This window comes from Mustela nigripes, chromosome 1 (assembly GCF_022355385.1).
Source record: "Mustela nigripes isolate SB6536 chromosome 1, MUSNIG.SB6536, whole genome shotgun sequence".
NCBI classification, from domain to species: domain Eukaryota; kingdom Metazoa; phylum Chordata; class Mammalia; order Carnivora; family Mustelidae; genus Mustela; species Mustela nigripes.
This window is the reverse complement of record NC_081557.1, coordinates 89,999,246-90,019,784: the sequence shown is the minus strand read 5'-3', so window position 1 is coordinate 90,019,784 and position 20,539 is coordinate 89,999,246. Positions and strand designations below refer to the sequence as shown.

Genomic DNA, 20,539 nt, shown 5'->3' with positions numbered 1-20,539 from the left:
TAAGCCAAAGAGCTCATTTCTGTTGGATACACACCTCGAAGTGAAATCACTGGGTCATCTGGATATCTTCTCTCAAACAGTTGTTGCTCCAACTCCTTGTTCTCAGAGTCCTCAAATTGTGCAAGGCCCCTGCCTGCCTAGACCTCGCTAAGCCTAAAGGTAGAGGGTTGAAAAAAATGACCTCCTGGGACCTCTCAGCATTTCCCACAAGGGTTTCGCCATAGGTCTCTGGCCCCAGCTTCTGCCAGTGCAACTGTTTGCTCATGAAAACGTTTCATGTGATTAGCCAAGTAATGACATCTTAAAACTGTAGAGCTAATATATTACGTAATAAAACACAGGAGCAAATCTCTTTGACACATACTGGTGATTTACTCTGCCAGCCATAAAGATAATTACATTTCAGGTTGATATATAAAAGGCGGCAGGCAGAGCTTATGACGAATTAGCATAGCTTTGTGTTGGACCTCTCCATCCACGCGGACCTGTTCATCATTCCTCTCGCAACCAGCCCGCAAACACTGACTTGGCCGGGCCTGCCCAACCACTGGTCACCGCTGCCACTAGAAGGACCTGTTGGCGGCATTGAAGGAACAGCTGAAGAGGCTCGGGGGTACAAGGCATTCGTTCCTACAGGCAGCTCTGGAACATTGCAGGGGGACCCCAGCCTGGGGGACAAGACACTTGGTCTCTGAGCTTGCTATGCCTCTTCTCAGTCACCAAGTCACCACCCCTCCGAATCAAAATATGCCCTAGGTAAAATGCTTCCCCTACCTCCTTGGCCTGTTACCCAGGAGAAGCTTAAAAGAAGTCTAGTCTCTCTGAGTTAAGTGTCAATGAACTTCTAAGGACAAAGGGACAGGACCTTTGTACCTGAACCTGTCCTGTGTCACTGACTTCTGGGATTCCCTTTCTGCATGTTCACTGCTGCCCCAAACCAGGAGGCAGGCACCCAGAGGGGGGGACCAAGGAGAAAGGAATCTGGAAGGACAGGCAAAGGTATCCAAACTCCCTGCTGGAAACAGGAAACTGAGGAAGAAAGAGAATGTGTGGCCATCTGTATTCATAGAGAAAATCCGTGTCAGAATTGAGACTAGAAGCTGGGACAAAAAGTATAGAATCAGAAATCAGCTTCCATGCCCGGTGAGGGAGCCTGGAATCCCCCATGGTGTCTGCTGCTTTTACCTTTGCACAAACCAGGATTTCAAAGGGAACTCAGCCCCGTGCTGCTTTAGGGGAAGGTCCAGCTGCATGCAGGGGGATGGACAGAGTGAGCTCTAGAGAGCCTGCTGGCAAATCCTTAGACCTGGGGAAGGGAGAGGGGGGCACCTTGAGGCTGATTATGGTTGGAGTAGCCATGCGGTGACTCTCAGGGTTTCCTGCCACACACACACACACACACACACACACACACACACACACACACACCCCGCTTTCCCCCTTAATCTTCTGAGGCCCTCACCTTTGGTTTTCCACTAGAAACCATCTTCATCTTATCAAACCTGGGCAGAGCGCCTCCTCCAGGTCTATGGGCACATTCTTCAGTGAGCCCCAGGACCTCAGAGTTTGGGAAGCAACAATGCAAATATGAGATTCATCAAAACAAACAAAACCAAAAAACACACAAAAACAAAAACCCCCAAAGCTTCCAAGGGATTGGCAGTGCATCCTCTGAGCCCCAGAGCCCTTCCTCCTTGGCATGAAGTCAGGCAAGGCAGGTCTGGGGTGCAGTTAGCTGGGGGGAAGCAGCGGGGGAAGCCTGTTAGCAGGCCCAGAAGAATCTATAGAGTCCCTTCCATGTTCTGGAATGTACAAACTCAAGCACACACACAACCCTGAGCATCGGGCCCCAACCCCCCGCCGCGTCATTGGGGCAGACGGTGGGCGGTGTGTGTGTGGGGGGGGGGGTGGAGGAGGTGCTTCTGAGCCCTTGTGCGGCTGCGGGGGTCCCTGGAAAGCCCCAGACCCCTCCTCCCACGCACCCGCCCCCCACCCCGCCCGGTAGATGGGCTCCCGCTCAGCCCGCTCGGCCCGCAGCCTGGGCGGGAGTTCCGCGAGCCGCGGAGTGCGGGAGCGCGGGAGCGCGGGCTCCATGAATGACAAGGGGGCGGGGGTGGGGGGGCGGGGACCGCGGGGCGTCCATTTGTTCTCCTGGCGGAGGAGGCGGATAAACAGTGCTGCTAAAGACCGCGGCGCCACGTCCCCGGCTTGGGGGAGCCGTCCCAGCGGGGAGCCCGGGAGAAGATGAATCGCGTTGAATGACACAGGACATGGCAGATTGGATGTTTAATTTGGGTATCTCTTTAGAACACCCCCACACCCACCTCCTCGGCTCCCACTTAGCATCCTGCCGGAGAGAAAGCCCTGCTCCTCACAAATTGCCTTGTCAGGCGCAGAGAAAAAGCCCTACGTGACTGATGTCTGTCTAGGTGGGTCCTTCCAAGTGCGGGGAAAGGGATCGGCACGACAGCAGAACGCGCCTTCCTACGAAGACTGGGCGTGGTGCCGGGGCGGAGATCTGCCTTAGACACCAGGAGGGACCGCCCGGGGGGGCGGGGGTGGGGGTGGGGGCGGGGGCGGGCCACTAGCAGGGGTGAGGGTTTGTCTAGGGGTCCGTCGGAAGCAGAAGGAGGGCCAGGCGAGCTCTGCTGGGGTCTGCGGCGGGAGGGCCTGCGGAGCCCGGAGGGGGCCAGGACTGGGTCGTCGAGGGCGGGGCGCCCGGCGTGGGTTGCGGGGTGCAGAGGCGGGCACAGCCTCCAGCCACCAGCCAGTCTTCCCAAGACTCCTCTCCGGAGCAGCCTGATCACAACCTGTCAGTCCCGCTTCCCCTCCAGCCTCACCTGCCTCCAGATCTTTCCAAACAAGGAAAGGAGCTGCAAACATAGCAATCACCTTCACTGGCGGCGGCAGACAGCTGCCAGGGCACAGCGAGGGCTGGAGCCGGGCCCAGCCGGGAGGGGGGAGCCAGCGAGGCGGTGCTCCGTGCGGCTCTAGAGCTCCTGCGGAATGTGCGCCCTCCCCACCCCAACGTGCGGGGGTTGTGAGTGTGGCCGTGGACGCCCATGAGCCGGGCCAGGGACCCGCATCTGAGGGGCCACCTGCTCAGGTAGCAGTTCTGGAAAGAGCCCTAGGGGCGGGGACGAGGGGTGGGTCTAGGACCAGATACTGTCATTTCTGCGAAGCGCTGTTGTCACCTGAGCAAGTCCCTTGTCCTCTTCCGTTGTACAAGGACTGGGGGCTTCCTCTATCCAGCCAGTCCTTCTGTGGTTCTGGAGATCCCTTAGGAGGACCCGGGATGGCATTTAGTCCCTGAGGAAATGGCACTTGCTAGGCTGTGGAGTGGCCCTGCCCTCTCTTCACCACCCCAGCGGAGGGCCAGGGTGACTCCTCCAGGCTGTGTGGGATGAAGAGGCCTGTGGAACAGAATGAAGAGGCTGATGGAGGGGCGTCTGGACCCTTCCTCCCTCCCCGTCAGCCTGCAGAGTCTTCCTGCACATGCCCAGGATAGCCCAGTGGGAACACCCGGTTCCCCAGAACTGTCTGCCTTCTTATTCCACGAGCTGACTTTCTGAGGCTGCACGACTCCCTCTGAGTTCTTGAAAGCCTGGGGACAAATAGAAAGGGGGTGTTCTCCACATGAATGTGGGTTATTTGCCTCCAGTGAAGCCACAGTGTGGGTAATTTATCTGTACAAATCGAGACAGATTTTCCATCTGGTCTCCCTGAGATTTCCTCTCAAATCAGGAAACTACTCAAGTTCCCACTCCCCCACCAAGCCCACCTTCCCATCTTCCTGCCCTGCAGTGGTGGATGACTGTCCCCCCTGCCATTCAGGGAAGAGAGCCAGCAAGGTGGCCCTAGGAGGGGAGAGCTGAGAACTGAGGGGTGGGGGGGACTCTGAGAGAGAAGCGCCACTTAAAATGTCCCTTTGGCTTAAGACATGAGGTAGGTGGGGAAAGTACCTTAATCATATGGAAGTTAGGACAGTGAAGGGTGTCACCAGCTCATCCTGATGCATCACAAGGAAGATGTGGGGTCCCGATGCTGAGGCAGTCCCCAGAAAGCCATGTCAGAGCTCCCCATCCCCTGCCTCACCCCTTCCGGGTCCTCCGTGAGGAGACTTATTATCCTCATGTTCTCTGCTCCCTCATCTTGTTCTTAGCAAGGTATCTCTAGGAGCCTTGGCACCTGTGTTGGAAGATAGATCACCAGGTGACTTCGTAGGCAAATCTCTGGCTCATCTTTTCTGAAGGTTTTGTAATCAAGTTAAGACTTTAAAAAAATCTAACTCTGGCCTTTGTTCCTTGGACAAGTAAGACCAACACTGATGGCCCTTGGAGTCTCGGGGCCCCTAAAAGTAGCAGGCAGGAAGGACGTACTGGGTCATCAGATGGGGCAACCCTGCAGAGACTCTGATGGTAGCAAAGCCTAAAAGAAGGCATGCAACACAAGGGGCCTTTGTCCTTCCCTCCCTCTGCTCCAGGTCAGTGGATTCGACACCAGAGCTAAGCTTCCGCTAAGCCCTGACATTCATTCCTTGCCCAGAAGGAACTTGAGGGAGACCCTTCCTGGTCCTCTTCTAAATCAGCTGTCTGGGGGGACAGATTACAGAGGCAGTGCTGAGGGAAGGGCTGCAGGGAGGGAGGGCAGCTGATGCTAGCTTCCTTCCCCCAGTCCCAATGCCTTCCCTCTGGGGGGTGCTGCTGGATAATGGGTGCCCATGTTTCCTAGCCACTAGCTCTCCCCTGCCATCCCCACCCTTAGCAGTGCTTGGTGGAGGCCCATAAATGGGCCTCTGAGTTGGAGTAGGTCAATTAGGAGCCTCAGGTTGGCAACAGAAGAGAGAGAAGAGGGACTGGGCTGCTACCCTCCCCTCTGCCTAGCCACTGTGGCCCTCTCTGTCCTCTGGTGAATCACATGGGCTGGAACAATTGCTCGAGGGATGTGCAGTGGGAAGACCCGAGGCCTCTTCTTTTGCTAACTGTCCCCTAACTTTATTTAACCTTAGTTTATTGTCTATAAAGAGGCAGGACAAGGAGAGAAACACTGGGCTGGAGGAGTAAGGGAGCTTTAGCTTGGGAAAGGACACGGCGTCTGCAGAGCGATGTGCTGATGCGAGTTACTGTTGCGGTCCCAGTCCTGTGTAGCAGGAAGGGAGAGCCTGGCCAGGTCACTTCGCTTCGTAGGGACATGGCTCATCAAGGCACCAACCACCCAGACAGGTGTATGGTCCATAGTAAAAGGTGAAACAGCGACCACCGCCAAACACTGGGGGTGTGATGCTTATCCAGAGGGTTCCTCTCCATCCAACAGGAGGCTCTAGGGCCTAAGCCAGGTGAGGACCCTCTGAGCACTCATGGAAGCTTTCATGGGCTCCTGTAGATGGGAGGGAGGCGGGAGAAGGGGAAGTTCTCCCCAAAGGACAGGTTAATAGCAACCAAACCAGCCCATGCCAACCGACAACTGACATGGCTTGGCACCCCCTGGGAGCCCACCCTGAGCTGAGTGCCTTAGGAAACTCTGAAGGGTTTTACAGACCAGTTGAGATAATAAGGTAACCCCTTGAACAGGGGCAACAGAACCTGCCATTCCCAAGTGTAGAAGGAAGAAAGCTGTTCACCTCTGAGGCCCTCCCTGCAACAGTAGCCCTCCTTGGGGAAGTGGAGTCCTCTTCAGCTGGGCAGGGAGCGCTAGAGGCTGAGAGAGGGGGACATGGGGTACCTGGCAGCATGCGGGCCCGGCTTCTACCTTTCAACATAGTTCTCTGACACCAGCTGGCTCTCCTACAGTTCAGATCAGTTCTGACATGTCACAGGTCACGGGGCTCCATCCCACGAGACTGCCCCCACCGCCGATGCCAGCTGCTAGTCCTGGGTCCCCGAGTCACCCACACTTCTTCCCAGCCAGCTATTAATTCTGCTTCCCACATTGACCACACCCCTTTCAGGTTCAACAATTTCCTAAAATGACTCAGAACTCACTGAAAGCGGTATGCTTATGAGTATCGTTTTATTAGAAAAGACCCATGTGAACAGCCAGATGAGCAGGAGTAGGAGACCAGGTGTGGAAGAGCTCAGAGCACAAGAGCTTCTGGCCCGTGGCATCAGGGTGTATTTCCCTCCCTCAGCCCCGCTCCCCAATCAGGCAGTTCTCTGAGCCTCGTGGTTCAGAGTTTTAATGGAGGTTTTATTACTTAGGCACAATTGATTAAATCGTTGGCCTCTTGATTGAAATCCAGCTCCAGCTTCTCTCTCCTCCCCGGGAGATCGAGGCTGCAAGTTTCGGCCTCCGTCTCTCGAGGTCAGTTTTCCTGAAGACTAGCCCAGCCCTCATTCTGAAACTACCTCGTTCCTCCCTGTGAGTCACAGCCTTAGCATAGACTCAGGTGTGGTTGAAAGAAGCCTGAGAGAGGCAAGTTACGGATAACAAAAGGTCCTCTTAGCATTCAGGAAATTCCAAGGGTGTTAGAAGCTCTGTGCCAAGAACCGGAGGACAGAAACCAAATCTTTTTTTTTTTTTTTTTTTTTAAATTTGAACACAACCTTCCTAGTTACTGAAGGATCCAGATCCTGGCTGCCATTGGGAGAATTGCGACGGTGGTAGGGGTTGGTGGCTTCCCAGGGCTGGGGGAAGTTGAAGAAGAAAACTGGGAGGAAGACAGGGTCAGAGATGACCTTTAGGTAGCTAGAGGTCTGTCCAGAGGAGGAAGAGGCACTGCAGGGAGGAATCTGGACCAGGAGCAGGAATAACAGGGAACCAGGTTTTGGCGGGAGATTTCTGGCAACAGGTGGGCTGTCTTGGGAGGTAGTGAGCTCACAGCACTGGAGACATTGGAACCAAGCTGAATGCAAGTTCCATGTGAGCAGGGACCCAGGTGTGAGCTCTGCTGTATGCCTGGGACCTGGAGAAGTATCAGGCAGAGAGTAAATATTTGGTAAATATTTGTTGAATGCCCATTTGTCAAGTCTAGAGAAGCTAGATTAAATACAGGAAGGCACAGTCCAGTGAGAAATCCTTCGAAGCTCCTACCATATCCAGCCATTGTGCTGTTTGCTGGTTTTTTGTTTTTGTTTTTGTTTTTTCCTGAGGCCAACAACAACAACAAAAAAGGCGGGGGGGGGGAGCGGGGAAAAGGGAATCTCTTGAGCTCACAGTTAGTGGAGAGAAAGACATTTATATCTAGAAAGAAGTTCAATAAAGAACAATGCAGTTCCCAGTTAAAGATGGCAAGTTGAAACCATCCATTGGTTTGTGTCTCCTCAAACCCCATGAAAATGGCAATAAAGGGATTTTATTAAGAGCCGTGGGCCCATCCGTTCAGAGGTGAAAGGCAGATGGAAACTTCTAAGTAAAGATAGTGAACTGAACACACACAATTAATTTTGCCTTTCTTGAAAACCTTACCAGAATAACTGTAAATTTTTTGAAAAGTCAGAAACCCACGAGGATGGAGAGAATGGGAGGAGCGAAATCAGCAACAGAAGTATGGAAACTAGAAGGCAATGATGAGGGGACCTAGTGGACTGGAACCACTAAGGGGCATGGAGCTGAAAATCCACTCCCTCCTCCAGCCCCTCCACAGTCCCAGGTGTCACTGGGAGTGGAGCAAGGGAGGGAGCTAAATAAGGGATCTTGGTTGAAAACAGAGAACTTTGATCTCTGGGTCTCCTCCCTGAATTTGTGCTGGTGGAGAGTTGCTTCCCCCTGGGGGCGGAAAACTGAGATTTGTTCCCAGAAATGGTAAAATAGAGGCTCTTGGATGGGGATACCAGGTTGAGGTTCGATACCACACTGAAAAAAAAGGGGGGGGTATGAAATGAACACCTATATATAGGGCACCGAGAACTCTGCACCCCCATTCCTAGAATGTGGGTGGCGAGGACTTTACTCTCTGGAGACTCAATGGGGGAGGCCTGGGAAGTTTTCTCGGGAGAATCCCATCAGCTCAAGAGGGAAGACTTAAAGATACAGATGTTGGGGGTTTCCCAACTGAACAGCCAATCACCTACATGAATCTCACTGTCCTCAAGTCCTATTCGCCTCCTAAGACTCCCAATCAGCATTTGGTGCTCTACTCTTAAATTGTTGCTGACAACTAAGGATTGCGATTTATATGGGAAAGTGGCCAATGTGACAGATAAGGGCGGAGACAAACAATAAGCAATTCAGCAGAATGACATACTATGCAGGAAGAGGAAAACAGTAAAGTTACCACCAGTATCCTTTGCGAGATAAGTGGAGATAATTACAGGAAATAAGAAATGGATGCTCTAAAAAAGGACAAAAAAAGAGTTTGTGTAAATTAAAAATACGATAGCAGAAATGAAAAATTCAACAGACGCAGAAGAGGATAAAGTCTAAAAAGTCTCCCAGAAAACAGAACAAAGAAGACAAAGGCAGAGAAAATAGGAAAGATAAGGAAATTGAAAGATAAGGAAACCTGGCCGCTCCAGTTGGGGAGTTAGTGACTCTTGATTTTGGGGTTGTGGGTTTAAGTTCCCTGTTGGGTTCAGAGATGATTTAAAAATAAAGATAAAGTCTTGGGGCTCCTGGGTGGCTTAGTGGGTTAAGCCTCTGCCTTCAGCTCAGGTAATGGTCTCAGTGTCCTGGGATCAAGAGCCCCCCCATTGGGCTCTCTGCTCAGCAGGGAGCCTGCTTCCCCGCCTCTCTCTCTGCCTGCCTGGCTGCCTACTTGTGATCTCTCTCTCTCTCTCTCTGTCAAATAAATAAATAAAATATTAAAAAAAATTCTTTAAAAAAAAATTTTGAAGGTGTAACTCAGGGGGTCCTCCACTTGAATCAAAGCGTTTCTGCTAAGAGAAAACAAAAAGGAGGAAGTTGGGAACTAGCTGGAGCTGCTCCAGGCCTGAAGGGTTCAAGTTTCCCTATGGAAAAGGCCCACCAGGTGCCTAAGAGTGGGAACGTAGCTACCACTAAGGTGCAACGTTGTGAAGTTTCAGGACACCGGGAAGAGTCTGTAAACTTCCTGCAAAGGATCCGACATCAGATGGCATCCTTGTAGTCCAAATCATGTGCCCTGTGATCTACCAGAAATTAGGATATAAACACATAGAAGGGGGATGGTGAGAAGTTGTGTGTGTGTGTGTGTGTGTGTGTGTGTGTGTGTGTGCGCGCGCGCGCAAGCAGGCACGCGTGAGAGATTTTGAGAGAAATCTACATAGTGGGAAGTCAATACATAATGCCCAAAATGGAAAAACAAAGAAGTAGCAACATAAGCACATTTTAAAGACAAGTGGAGGTAAATATCCAAAGCATTACCTAAAAGCAGTAAGAGTAGTTGCCCCTCAGGAGGGGTGCCTTGCCGGGGGTGCACGTGTGGCGGGTGAGCAGGGGATTGCTGTTGTGTTTTGTTCTGTTTTTAATACTGAACCTGGTAGAAGTATGTAACTCAATTATGTACATTATAGCATTGACAAAACCCTAGAGCTAAAAAAAAATTGAGTGTATACATTTTGTTACATTATTATACATTTTCTTATGTCTGTAATCTTTCATCGTAAAAATGTTTCAAAGGGAAAACCCCAGGCCTGGGATTTCTGTGGGTTGGAGCTGTCAGACAAGCCTGTGGAAGGGGGTTCCTCCAGTAGAATATTGAACTTAGAGCAGAGTTCTATAGGTTTGGGGTCGAGGAAGCAAGAAGACTTTGGGGGAGGAGGGAATGGCCAGAGCAATGGCTCAGGTAGGTCCTGAGGCAGGCGCGTTTCGTAGGTTCTTTGCTCTGATTGGGTGAAATGCCACCTACCTGTACTTTGCTCACAGGTGGAAAATAAGATAGATTGTTGGGGAGACTAGAAACCACGAAGAGGGATCTGGACTTTACCTGGGGGGCTGGAGCAACTGGATTTTGCCTTTGGTGTGTGTGAAGAAGGTACACAGTCCCCACCAAGAGCAGGACAAAGCCATTGGAGAAGCTGGAGGCAGGGAACCAGCCAGTGACTTTTCAGAAAAATGGTGATAGGCTTGGGTGATGGCCGGGGGAGATGGAAGGAGGGGAGGGGAAAAGCAGCCTTGAAAGCTGAAGAAGACAGTGGCGATGACTGGAGGGAAGAGATGAGGAAGGAGCCTGAGGGGAAGACTTAGAGTCCGAGAATGGAGTCTGGGAAGAAACAGACAGCAGGAGAGGAGCTGCCGGAACCAGGAAGGTTTGGCCGTATGCGTGGTAGAGCGAGGGGCTGACTCCAGCACGGGCTGCCGTCTTGGCGGTTGCAATTCTAGAGGAGATCTCCCAGATGGTAAGACAAAGTCTACCATGACAACTGACATGTGTTTTGGGCTTTGCACTCAGAGTCCATTCTCAGACCTGGTCTCTTTCAGCATTGCCTGGTGGGGAAGGCAAGCACCGTTCTCCTCATTTTACCAATGGGAAAACTGAGGCTCCTAAGAGGTTAGATAACTTAATTCCATGAGCTCACAATCAAAACTCATCTTTTCCCTCCCAGTTCTGTAGCTTGCCCCAACCCATCCTAGTAGATGATAGTAGGGGCAGTTGCCTTGAAGAAGGCTTGTGGAAGGACAGGCATGGAGGGTCCAGAGGACTGGGTTCCCCTGGAGGGGATGCAGAGGAGGAGGGGGTGGGGTAGCTAGCAGACAAGAGAAGGAAGTGGCTAATCCCACAGGAGAGGAAGCTTGGGCTTCCAGATGATGTTAGTGGTAAAACCATGGGCAAATGAGGTGTCCTGGGCCCCTGCCCTGTGCCACATGCTGCGCTCAGCCCCTCACTTGCCTGTGCTGGCTCCTTGAAGTAGGGGAATGAATCCCTTTCCAAGGCCATTTCATCAGCGGGTGGCGGAGCAGGGATTTGAAGCCAACCATCTCACCCTGAGACCTGGAAGCCCAACTCTGCCATGTCCAAGGCCTCGTGGGGGACAGGTGCCATCGTTTTCTTACTAGAACATCTTTTTAGGGGCACCTGGGAGCATCAGTTAAATATCTGCCCTCAGCTCAGGTCATGAGCTCGGGGTCCTGGGATTGAGCCCCATATTGGGCTCCCTGCTCAGTGGGGAGTCTGCTTGTCCCTCTCTCTCTTCCCACCCCATGCTTGCTCTCTCAAATAAATAAATAAAATCTTAAAAAAAAAAACCAACCCAAACCCCACATCTTTTTAGTATTAAAAAGATAGATTTCTTATTTACTGTTTACCCAAAGTAGTGATAGTCATCACACGAACAAGGAAAAGTAAATTGTTATTGACAGACAGTGGAATTTCCCATCCCCTCCCCCACTCCCAACCTTCTGTGCACTCAGCCTAGTGAGGGCAGGACTAGGAGGGAGGGTCCCAGGACTGCCTGGGACCCTCCAGATGAGGGGACTTAATCCGGAGACCCTAGGTGGGTTTTAGAAAGGCTGTAAATCGTTGGACTGGCATATGAAGGTTTGTGTGTCCATACATTTCCCTCTGTGGGGCCAACTATCCCTCAGAAGCTGATCAGCCCCTGACACCATCTCGCAGCCCGGCCAGCTTTGGGGTGTGGGGCTGCCTGTGCAGAGCAGAGAATGTGGGAGAGAATTCGTCAGGGCGTGTGTGCACGTACGCACGCATGTACGTTTGTGAATTTCGTGGTGTGACTGTGTGCGGGCCTTGTTTGGGATTATGAACCGCATGTTTGTGGAGAGACAGTTTTGTATGTGGTGCCTGTCACTCAATGTGTGTGCAGGTGTGTGTGTTCATGTGTACACGCGTGTGAGCCGCGTGTTGCATGTCGATGAAAGTGTGGGATGTCTGTTTTGTGATTGTGAGTCACTTGTGAGAGAGCAGATTTATATAAACGCGTGTGTAAGTTATGTGGATTTGTCCGTGGATGGAAGTGTGTGGTGGTGTATGTGGGTATGAATCTTGTGTCGGGCAGGTAGATTTGTGTGTGTGTGTGTGTGTGTGTAGTGGCACCTGGGAATGAATGAGTACATGGGTCCAGGTGTGTAAGTGCATTCTGTATGTTCTGGGAAGGAGGCACATCAGGGATTTGGGCCATTTTCCATCCCCTCCCCCAAGCTGTCAGGTCCTGCTCTCATTTGGGTCTAGAACGGTAAGTTAGAGAGAGAGGAGAACATCCTTTCAGCTGCCTGTCACCTGCCCAGGGAACAGTGACAAGAAAATGTGCTTGTTTATATCCAAATACCTTAATAACCATCAATTTCACATGTGTCGGGGGAGGGGTGGGGACAGGCAGCGTTCAAGTTGAAGGACACACAGATATTAAACTCAGTGTGCCAGTTAATTCGGGAGTCCCCAGGCCAGTGGCTGCTGGAGCCAGACTCCCAGGCCGCCCAGAGATCTTGGAGCACCATCTCTGTTTTCACTCCTTTCTCCCTTACATGCCTTTTAAAAGAGGCTTGGAATAACATTAATTTATCCGAGGCATGCATGCCATAAGTTACTTTTTTAATTATTATGATCAAAATATTGCTTAAAATTGACGCCAGCTGCATGTGTTTCTGTCGGAGATCATAATTGCAATTGTAAATTGGGGAGCAGCTCGGAGCCGGGAGCTTCCCTGAGTAACGGCCCCGATACCATTATAGAGAGGTGGATAAAAATAAACCGGCAGATCGCACGGCAAAAATACGCCAGTGCGAGTTAAAAGGATAATTAGCAGAGCAGAAAGGGAAGACGCCAGGCTCCCCGTTCAGAGGCTCCCTGTCTGAAACTGGGTACTGTGTGGCGGTGGTGAGGTCAGGGAGAAGGGTGGTGGGGAATGGGGAATAGGGGTGATGCAGAGCTGGGGTCTGGTGGGCAGGTGGGGAGTGGGAACTGGGGGGAAGGGTAGCCGTGGGAGACTGGGATGGGGGGAGGGGTTGGAGGAGGGAGAGACAGCGGGGTTCCCTCTCTGGACCCCAGTTTCTCCTGTAAACTGGAGATAATAAAAACACTTATAATGGTTCAAACCAGGTGAGGCATGTGACAGATTTCCAGAACCCACAAATTCGGTATCTGGATAAAGGGTTTGTTACTGATGCGACTGGAGAGACTGGGTGTTTTTTTTGTTTGTTTGTTTTTACCTTCTGGGTCAGGAACTGGTTAGGTTGCCTTTAGAAAGAGGCTGCAGGGCTGAGACCAGAAGAAGGTTTCTGAGACCACAATGGCTAGGAGAACAAACCTTGGGCTTCTTTCATTCCTTCGTTCATTCGACAATGTTGACTGTTCTGGACCCATTTTAGGCCTTTGGCGAAGGTACAGCAGGGAGGGAGCCCCACGGCGGTCCCCACCCTCGTGGCCTTCCCATTGTAGTTGCCCATAAACAAGGAACATAATAAGTAAACACTGTGATTTTATAGAAGTAAGTTCTGAGGGCCAGTTACTTAACCCAGCACTGCACAACCTGCCTGACTTCGTGGAACCTGCCATTGTCCCTGTAGTAGTACTAGAAATCACAATAGCTCGCATTTATGTCGCACCTGCCATACGCCAGACACTGTTATTCTAAGCACTTGTGGGTATAGTAAGCTATTTAATCCTCAGAATGAACCTGCGAGGCAAGGAGAAAATGCTATTTTAAGGCCTGTGGGGTAGACCCATGAAGCTGCTGTCCTTTGGCTGTGCCATCCTTCTGTCCCTGCTTCTGCACCGTCCGTATCAGCTCTGTGTCTCTCTGAGCGTGAATTTCCATAGCTGAGAATGTGCCCAGCACACGAGGGTTGAGAAACTGCCTGGGAGGTTCTCAGCACAGAGCGTGGCTGGTAAGCAATGTTCACGATATGCTTGCTTTTGTTGGGGAGCAGTAAGCCTTGACAGGGGCGTGTCTGGAGACTGGCTGGGAGCCGAGAGAGGGGAGTTCCCACCCATGAACCATTAACCAGGCTCCTCATAGAGGGGCTCAGGTGTGTGAGTCATTGGAGGTCACTGGGGACACATGGCCTCTGAAAGGGGGCAGGTCTTTTTTCCTGGGCTGTTATCAAATAAAGGCCAAATCAGGCTGAATCGAGGAAACACTTTATTTGAAAAGACAACCGCAGTGGGAGGAAGGAGCCTCAGCATCTCAAGGGTCAGACAGAAAGGACTTTTTACTTTTTAAATAGAGGAATGTAAATAAGACAGAAGAACCAGACAAGGGATGGGACAGCAGGTGGTCTGGATGGGAAGGTTCTTCTCTGAGGTCAGCCAATTCCTGGGAGAGGTGGTTAAACAGAGGGTTTGTTCCCAGGTGCTGAGGCTGACTCAGGCTGTGGGGGATGGGCAGGGGGTCAAAGTCTGGGGGAGAGCTGTGGGCCTGGTCAGGTCCCGTGAACAGGCATTTTGTTCGGATTGGCCAGTGGGCACAAATAGTTTGGCTTATCATTTATGAAGCTGAAAGAGGCAGTTTGCAGGTGTTGTGTCTGGCGTTGTCCTAGGTAAACAAGGGGTCATCTTTGAGTCTGATCTAAGCCATAGGGGGAAGCGTGGTTTTCGGCAGTGAGCCTTTTCTGGGAACCCAGAAAGGTGGGAGATTTCTGTACAATTGCTGTTTTCCAGGAACGTAGAACTCAGTCAAAACACTGTTACTGACCACGGCAGGTCAGGGTGGGTGACGGAGAGAGGAGGCCGGTTGGTTGGTTCCTGATTGCCCTGATCCTCACTTTGGAGGGGGTCCCAGGTCGGGGACACGATGGAGGGCGGGAAACCATGGTGCTGGGCAGTTCACGGCCTGCTTGGCCTCCCCATCCTACCCCCCTTTGGTCCAGGTAGATGACAGTGGGGGGTGGGAACTTGGGGGTCTGGGCCCCTCTGAACCACCCTCCCTGTTTGTCACATGAGCTTCCCTGTATACAGGAAGAGGAGGAGCTCTGCCCCCCGGGTCTGAGCAGAAGGCGAAGGTGAGAGCCCAGGTCAATGGACAGCCAGCTCCGGGCCTTTTCCCTCCCGCATCCCTTCCCAACAGCTGCCCCGAGTGCCGGGAGTCTGCCCTGCACTTGTCTGTGGTGCAGGGTGCAGGAAAGCCGAGCTGGCGCCTGGAGGACAGATGGAGGGGCGCCCCTTTGTCTGCAGAGCCCCCTGCACTGGGCTGGCTGCCTCTCCGCCCCGTCCTCGTCATGCGTATCTGGCTGTGCCAACTGTGGGCTGTTTTAGGGCGAGATGGATGCCTCCCTGCAGGGAGAGGGCAGGAGAGGAGCCTCGCCCCCTGCTCTTTCTTCAGGCTTCGCTCTCCAGCCTGAGCTGGCCCTGTCTCAGCTGCAGCCGCCTCCCCCCTTCCAGGCCACCGTGGTACCAGCCGCCTGTCTTCCTGTCGCTCCCGGTGACTCCCTAATGACTATAATCAGGGTGTGCGCTGAGAAGCAGGGGGGACAGCGAACGGAGAGTGCTTCCCAGCCACCCAGTCCATTAGCGGGGCAGCACTGGAGGCAGAGGACCGGGAGGGGCTGGGCAGGAGCCCCTGTCTCCCTCACCCCTTCTTCCCGTCCCTCTCCCAGCCTCCTGCTCAGAGCTCTGCTCTAATTATAAATGGTTTGACAACTTTAGGCCAGGCCCTGTAATTAAAAATAAAGAGGAAGACAGGCAGCATTGTCTTCTAACGACGCCTTTAATTGGTGGAGTTAATTTTAACGGGGTGGCTTGGAGGAGGGAATTCCAGAGTTGGGGCTCTTGCTGATATCCCCATAACGCTCACGCAACCCACTTACCCATCTGTCTCCCCGCCGGAAGGGAGCTCCGCAGGGCAGGGGCTGTGTCTTTATTCGTTTTTATGCCTCGTGCCTGGCACACAGTAAGCACTTAATAGATATTTGTGGAATGAACAAAGGAGCGAATGGCCTGCTGAGAGGAAGACAAGTGTCTTCACGAGTGTCTAAGTGTGGTTTTTTCCCCCACTTTCTGCCCAGAATTCTTACTCTTAGAATCGTGCCTTTGGGCTAAGACATTCTTCTAGTCAGGGATGGTGACTTGGAACCAACAGAAAGAAAGCCACTCAGACCAGCTCAAGAGACAGGTGGGGTGTTGGAAGGGCAAGGAGGGGGCGCCTGGGTGGCTCAGTCAGTTCAGCATCTGACTCTTGATTTCTGCCCAGGTCATGATCTCAGGGTCCTGGGATCAAGTCCTGCCTTGAGCTCTATGCTCAGCATGGAGTCTGCTTGAGATTCTCTCTCTCTCTCTCTCCCTCTGCCCTCCCCACCCTTAAAAAAAAAAGAGGGTGGCATGGGGGGGCTCTCATAGGTCCCCCGGGGCAGGAAGGGAGCTGCCATTGGAACAGGGGAGATCAGGAGAATCAGGAACCCAGCCTCACCCCATCTCCTGAGGCTTCCCCACCAGCCAAGACTCCTCCCCAGGGTTTCCTGTCTACTTGGGGACCAGCCCCTCAGAGGGAGGGGACAGCTTTTCTCTTTTAACTTCAGCTCAGGCTGAAGTTAAATCTTTTCTTTGGTTCTCCAAACATGGCCAAGGACAGGCTGCTACTTTCAAATTTAACTGCATTTTTTGAAAAGATGAAGGGTAGGAATAGAAATACAACCAGCAGAATCAATTTACTTGAATGCTAGAAATCCTGCTTGCGTTCAAGTAACGGGCTAGTATGGGCTCACATTTCTAAATTTCGAATCACACGAGGAGCTCACCGTAGCCTCCTGAGAGCCTGGACCATTCTAAACTCCATCCCTCAGGTGAGGTCCCCACGAGGTGCTTTGGGCGGAAGTCACAAAAGCAAAACTGCCTCACTGTTTGGGAGAACCCTTTAGAACAGAGCAGTCACAGCATAGACACTCTGTTAATACACGCCATCCTATTTCCCACCAAGTGGAAACAGTTCTGCAGGCTGGCTTAGTTTCTCCTAGGAGGGACAAAGAAGTCCCCCAAAAGACAAACCTTTCTATAAATCAAGCCCCTTGGATCTAATCCTCCTCTCATGCCCCATCCCCCAAGCCTCATCCTTAAATCCTGCTGGTATCCTAAGAGGCTGAATAATGTTTTTGAGATATTAAGCTGAAATGCAAGGCAGGGCGCCGTGCACCCACCGCGTCAATGGCACCCATGCCTCCGGGGAGAGCAGCTAGAGCCTAGAACAAAGAAGTCAGTTGAGTTGTGGGATGGATTTGCCGACTTGAGGCAGACGCAGCTACAATAGCCTATGAACAGAATGATTTTGATTGGCAAGATCTAGAGCTTAAGACAGAAACAGTTTAGCTTTAAATTCCAAGAAGGCTTAGCTGATCACTGAATTTTTAAAACTTAACCTTAGGGTGTTTAGGGAGGTGGTAGGTGCTTATGCACCGATTGAATTAACCTTTCTCCATGTGCAAACATCTATAGGACTGAACCTTTATTCTCATTCGGGGCTTTTGACATTAGATTGAAGCTTTAATGAGGGATAGTAGTTAACATTGTGCTTACATAGTAGCTCACTGCAAATGAAGCTCCGGGTTGAGTGTTTGATGTATCTCATTTAATACACTGAGCAGCCTCTTAAAGGGATCTTGGGGTTTTCCCCAGGTTACAGATGTGCTCCTGTGAATTGCCTACTGCTGTGCCTTGTAACAGTGCCTCTCTCTCTTTAAATCAGTCTTGTGACTTCTCTCTTTCACTGTGGCTACTCTAGTCCAGGTTATCTTGGGTGCTGTTCTCTAGGGGAAGCTCTGTTGACATTTTGTGGGCTTGGGGAGACCTGGCCTCCCTCGTCCTGAGGCTTCCTGGGAGAGGTGATCATTTCCTCTTTCCTGCTGTATCCAAGCCTGCACACACTGATTTTTGTGCTTTATATGCAAGACTTTACTATCATTATTTGGGTATGTTGGTCCCTCTTAATTGCTCACTCCATGAATAGTGGGTTTTTTTCTGTGTCTCTGGCATCAAGCAAATGCTTGGCACAGAGTAGTGATCAAGGAGCATCTGGAAATAAAGGACTAAATGAATGTGTGAATGAAAACACAGGGCAAGGACTTGAGGGTAGTTGCCGAACACACAGGATAGCACTCCTTCCTAGGAAGCTGCAGAGCCCAAAAAGGTGGAGAGCCAGAGTTTAGAAGGAGCAGTTGAGCTTCTTGTCTGTCCCCCCTGCCCCCAGCTTTCACTTAGGAACCAGAATGCCAGGGGGTGATAGAGGCCATGGGGTGAGCCTACCCTGCCCAAGGCAATTCATGCCCTCTGTCCCCGCCCCTTTGGAACTGTCAGAACATCGTGCACTGGCAGGGGATAGACAACGCAGAGCAGGAGGGGACCTTCTAGAACGAGAGGGCCTGAGATGCCTTCCCGCTGCTGCCCCTGCTGGTTCCTGGCCTGTGGCTGGCATCCAGGAAATCCAGAGTGCCCCCAGCCTGCGAGAGGAGGGTTGGTGGGAGAAGTCAGGGCTAGCAGGAGAGGAGCACCTGCGTCATCGCAGGTCACCCCACCCACAGCGACTTTAGTGGCAAAGGTTGAAATGGCTGCCTGAGGACCACGGACAGCGAGCTAGCCCTCAGGGTTACATAGACTTAGGCATCCCCGGGAGGAGCAAGGGTAGAGAAAACCAGAAGCCCCAATAGGGACGTTGAACTTTGAGTCTGGAACCAACTGCCTGTTGACCCTAAAGAGACTTAACTTTTAAAAGGGAAGCGACTCGATTGCCTTTACTTGGCGAGAGAAAACGATCTCTGCTCTCAGTAGAGGTAGGGCTTCAGAGCTGTGTTAGTTCTCTGCCGCCGCGCAACAGATGATCTCAGCATGGGTGCCTGGTGCACCAATGACTTTGGTTATCTTTCACGGTACGTTAGGAATCCAGGGAAGCCAAGCAGGTGAAGCTTTTCTCTGCTCGGTGACTACTGCAACCATAGCTGAAAAGCCCAGTGGCTGGGGTTCCCCTAGGGCCTCACTGGCTCTGCCGCTCTGCTTCTGGCGTGGTGCGCTTACGTGGCTGGCGAGTTGGTGCTGGCTGTTGATGGGAGGGCTCATTCCTTTCCATGTGCGGTCTTCATGGGCTTGCTTGGGTATCTTCATGACACGGCAGTGGGCTTTGTCCGGAGCGAGTAGTTGAGAGGGACAGAGAGAGAGATAGACATATCTAGTTATCATCTAGCCTTGAAAGTTACCTATGCATCTTCACATCCTATTCGTTAGAAGTAAGTCACTAAGTTTGGTCTACATTTTGAGGACATTTGCTTTTTTTGAAAATTAATGTATTTCTTCTAGCGCGCGCGTGAGAGAGAGAGAGAGTTCACACAAGTAGTGGGAGGGGCAGAGGGAGAGAGAGAATCTCAAGCAGACTCCCCACAGAGCACAGAGCCTGAGGCAGGGCTCCATCCTGAGATTGTGACCTGAGCCGAAATCAGGAGTCAGAGGCTTAACCAACTGTGCCACCCAGGTGCCCTGAGAACACTTTAAAAAAACCGCTACAAGAATGGAGTTCCATTATAGAGAGATAAAGAGAGTCATGTTTCTGCACACCTGTTAGGAGTGTGTATGTTTGGACCTGTTCCATCCATCCTACATGTCTTTCTCGCTCTCTTTTTCTCCCCTCCCTCCTTCCCTATCCGATGGAGAGAGAGAAAGCACATGAGTAGGTATGTGTAAGCTGGGGAAAGGGGGGAGTGGAGAGAGGCAGAGGGAGAATCCCAAGCAGGACCCATGCCCAGCGTGGAGCCTGATACAGGACTCGATCTCATGACCTCGAGATCATGACCTGAACTGAAATCAAGTCAGACCCTTAACTTACTGAGCCACCCAGGCACCCCCATCCTATATGCTGCTTGATCTGACCTTTTCTGTCCACCCCCACTGCCGCTTCCTTCGGGTGGTAGGATCTCTCGCCAAGACTATAACCGTCAGGTTTCTCTGCCTCCAGCGTGTTTTCCACCCAGGGCCCAGAGGACATTCTTTCTCAAATGCAGACAGACCACATCACTCTCCAACTTAAAATTGCTCCGTGGCTTACTTTTTGTTTTTATCGACGTATAATTCACAAACCATAAAACTCACCATTTTAAAGTATACAATTCAGTGTGTTTTTGTATTGTCACAGAATTATGCAGCTTTCAGCAGAATCCGTTTTAGAAGATGTTCATCGCCCCAGAAAGAGACCAGGTGCCCATTTGAAGTCACATCTTTAGTCCCTCAACGCCCCTAGTCCTTGGCCACCACTTGTCAACACTGTTCTCCGTAGATTTGCCGATTCTGGGCATTTCATCTAAATGCTGTCCTATAATACATGGCCTTGTATGTGAGTTCCTTCACTTCACCTATTTTCAGGGTTCATCTGTATTGTAGCATGAAATCGGGACGTCATTCCTTTTTATGGCTGAATAAAATAAAATAGGCATGGTACGGATAAACCATATTTGGTTTCTCTATTCATTAACTGAGGGACATTTGGGTTGTTTCCATTCTTTGACTATTATGAGTAATGCTGCTATGAATATTAGTGAACAGTTATATATGGACACATCTTTTCAGTTCTCTGAGGCATATATGTAGGAGTGGAGTTGCTGAGTCATATGGGAACTCTACCATCCTGGTGGGTGTAAAGTGGTGTCTCATTGTGCTTTTTTTTTTTTTTTTTTAAAGATTTTATTTATTTATTTGACAGAGAGAGATCACAAACAGGCAGAGAGGCAGGCAGAGAGAGAGGAGGAAGCAGGCTCCCTGCTGAGC

The 20,539-nt window shown here is 51.4% G+C and overlaps 1 long non-coding RNA gene across 1 annotated transcript; it reads right to left on the bottom strand.

The window, feature by feature from the left end:
* Positions 1 to 452: 452 nt before the first annotated feature.
* LOC132012613 (uncharacterized) lies at positions 453 to 1,536 on the bottom strand. Its single transcript, XR_009402634.1, has 3 exons — positions 1,463 to 1,536; positions 1,186 to 1,306; positions 453 to 573 (listed from the first exon to the last, which is right to left on the bottom strand). It is a non-coding gene; the product is annotated as an uncharacterized LOC132012613 (long non-coding RNA).
* Between the last annotated feature and the right edge of the window lie 19,003 nt (positions 1,537 to 20,539).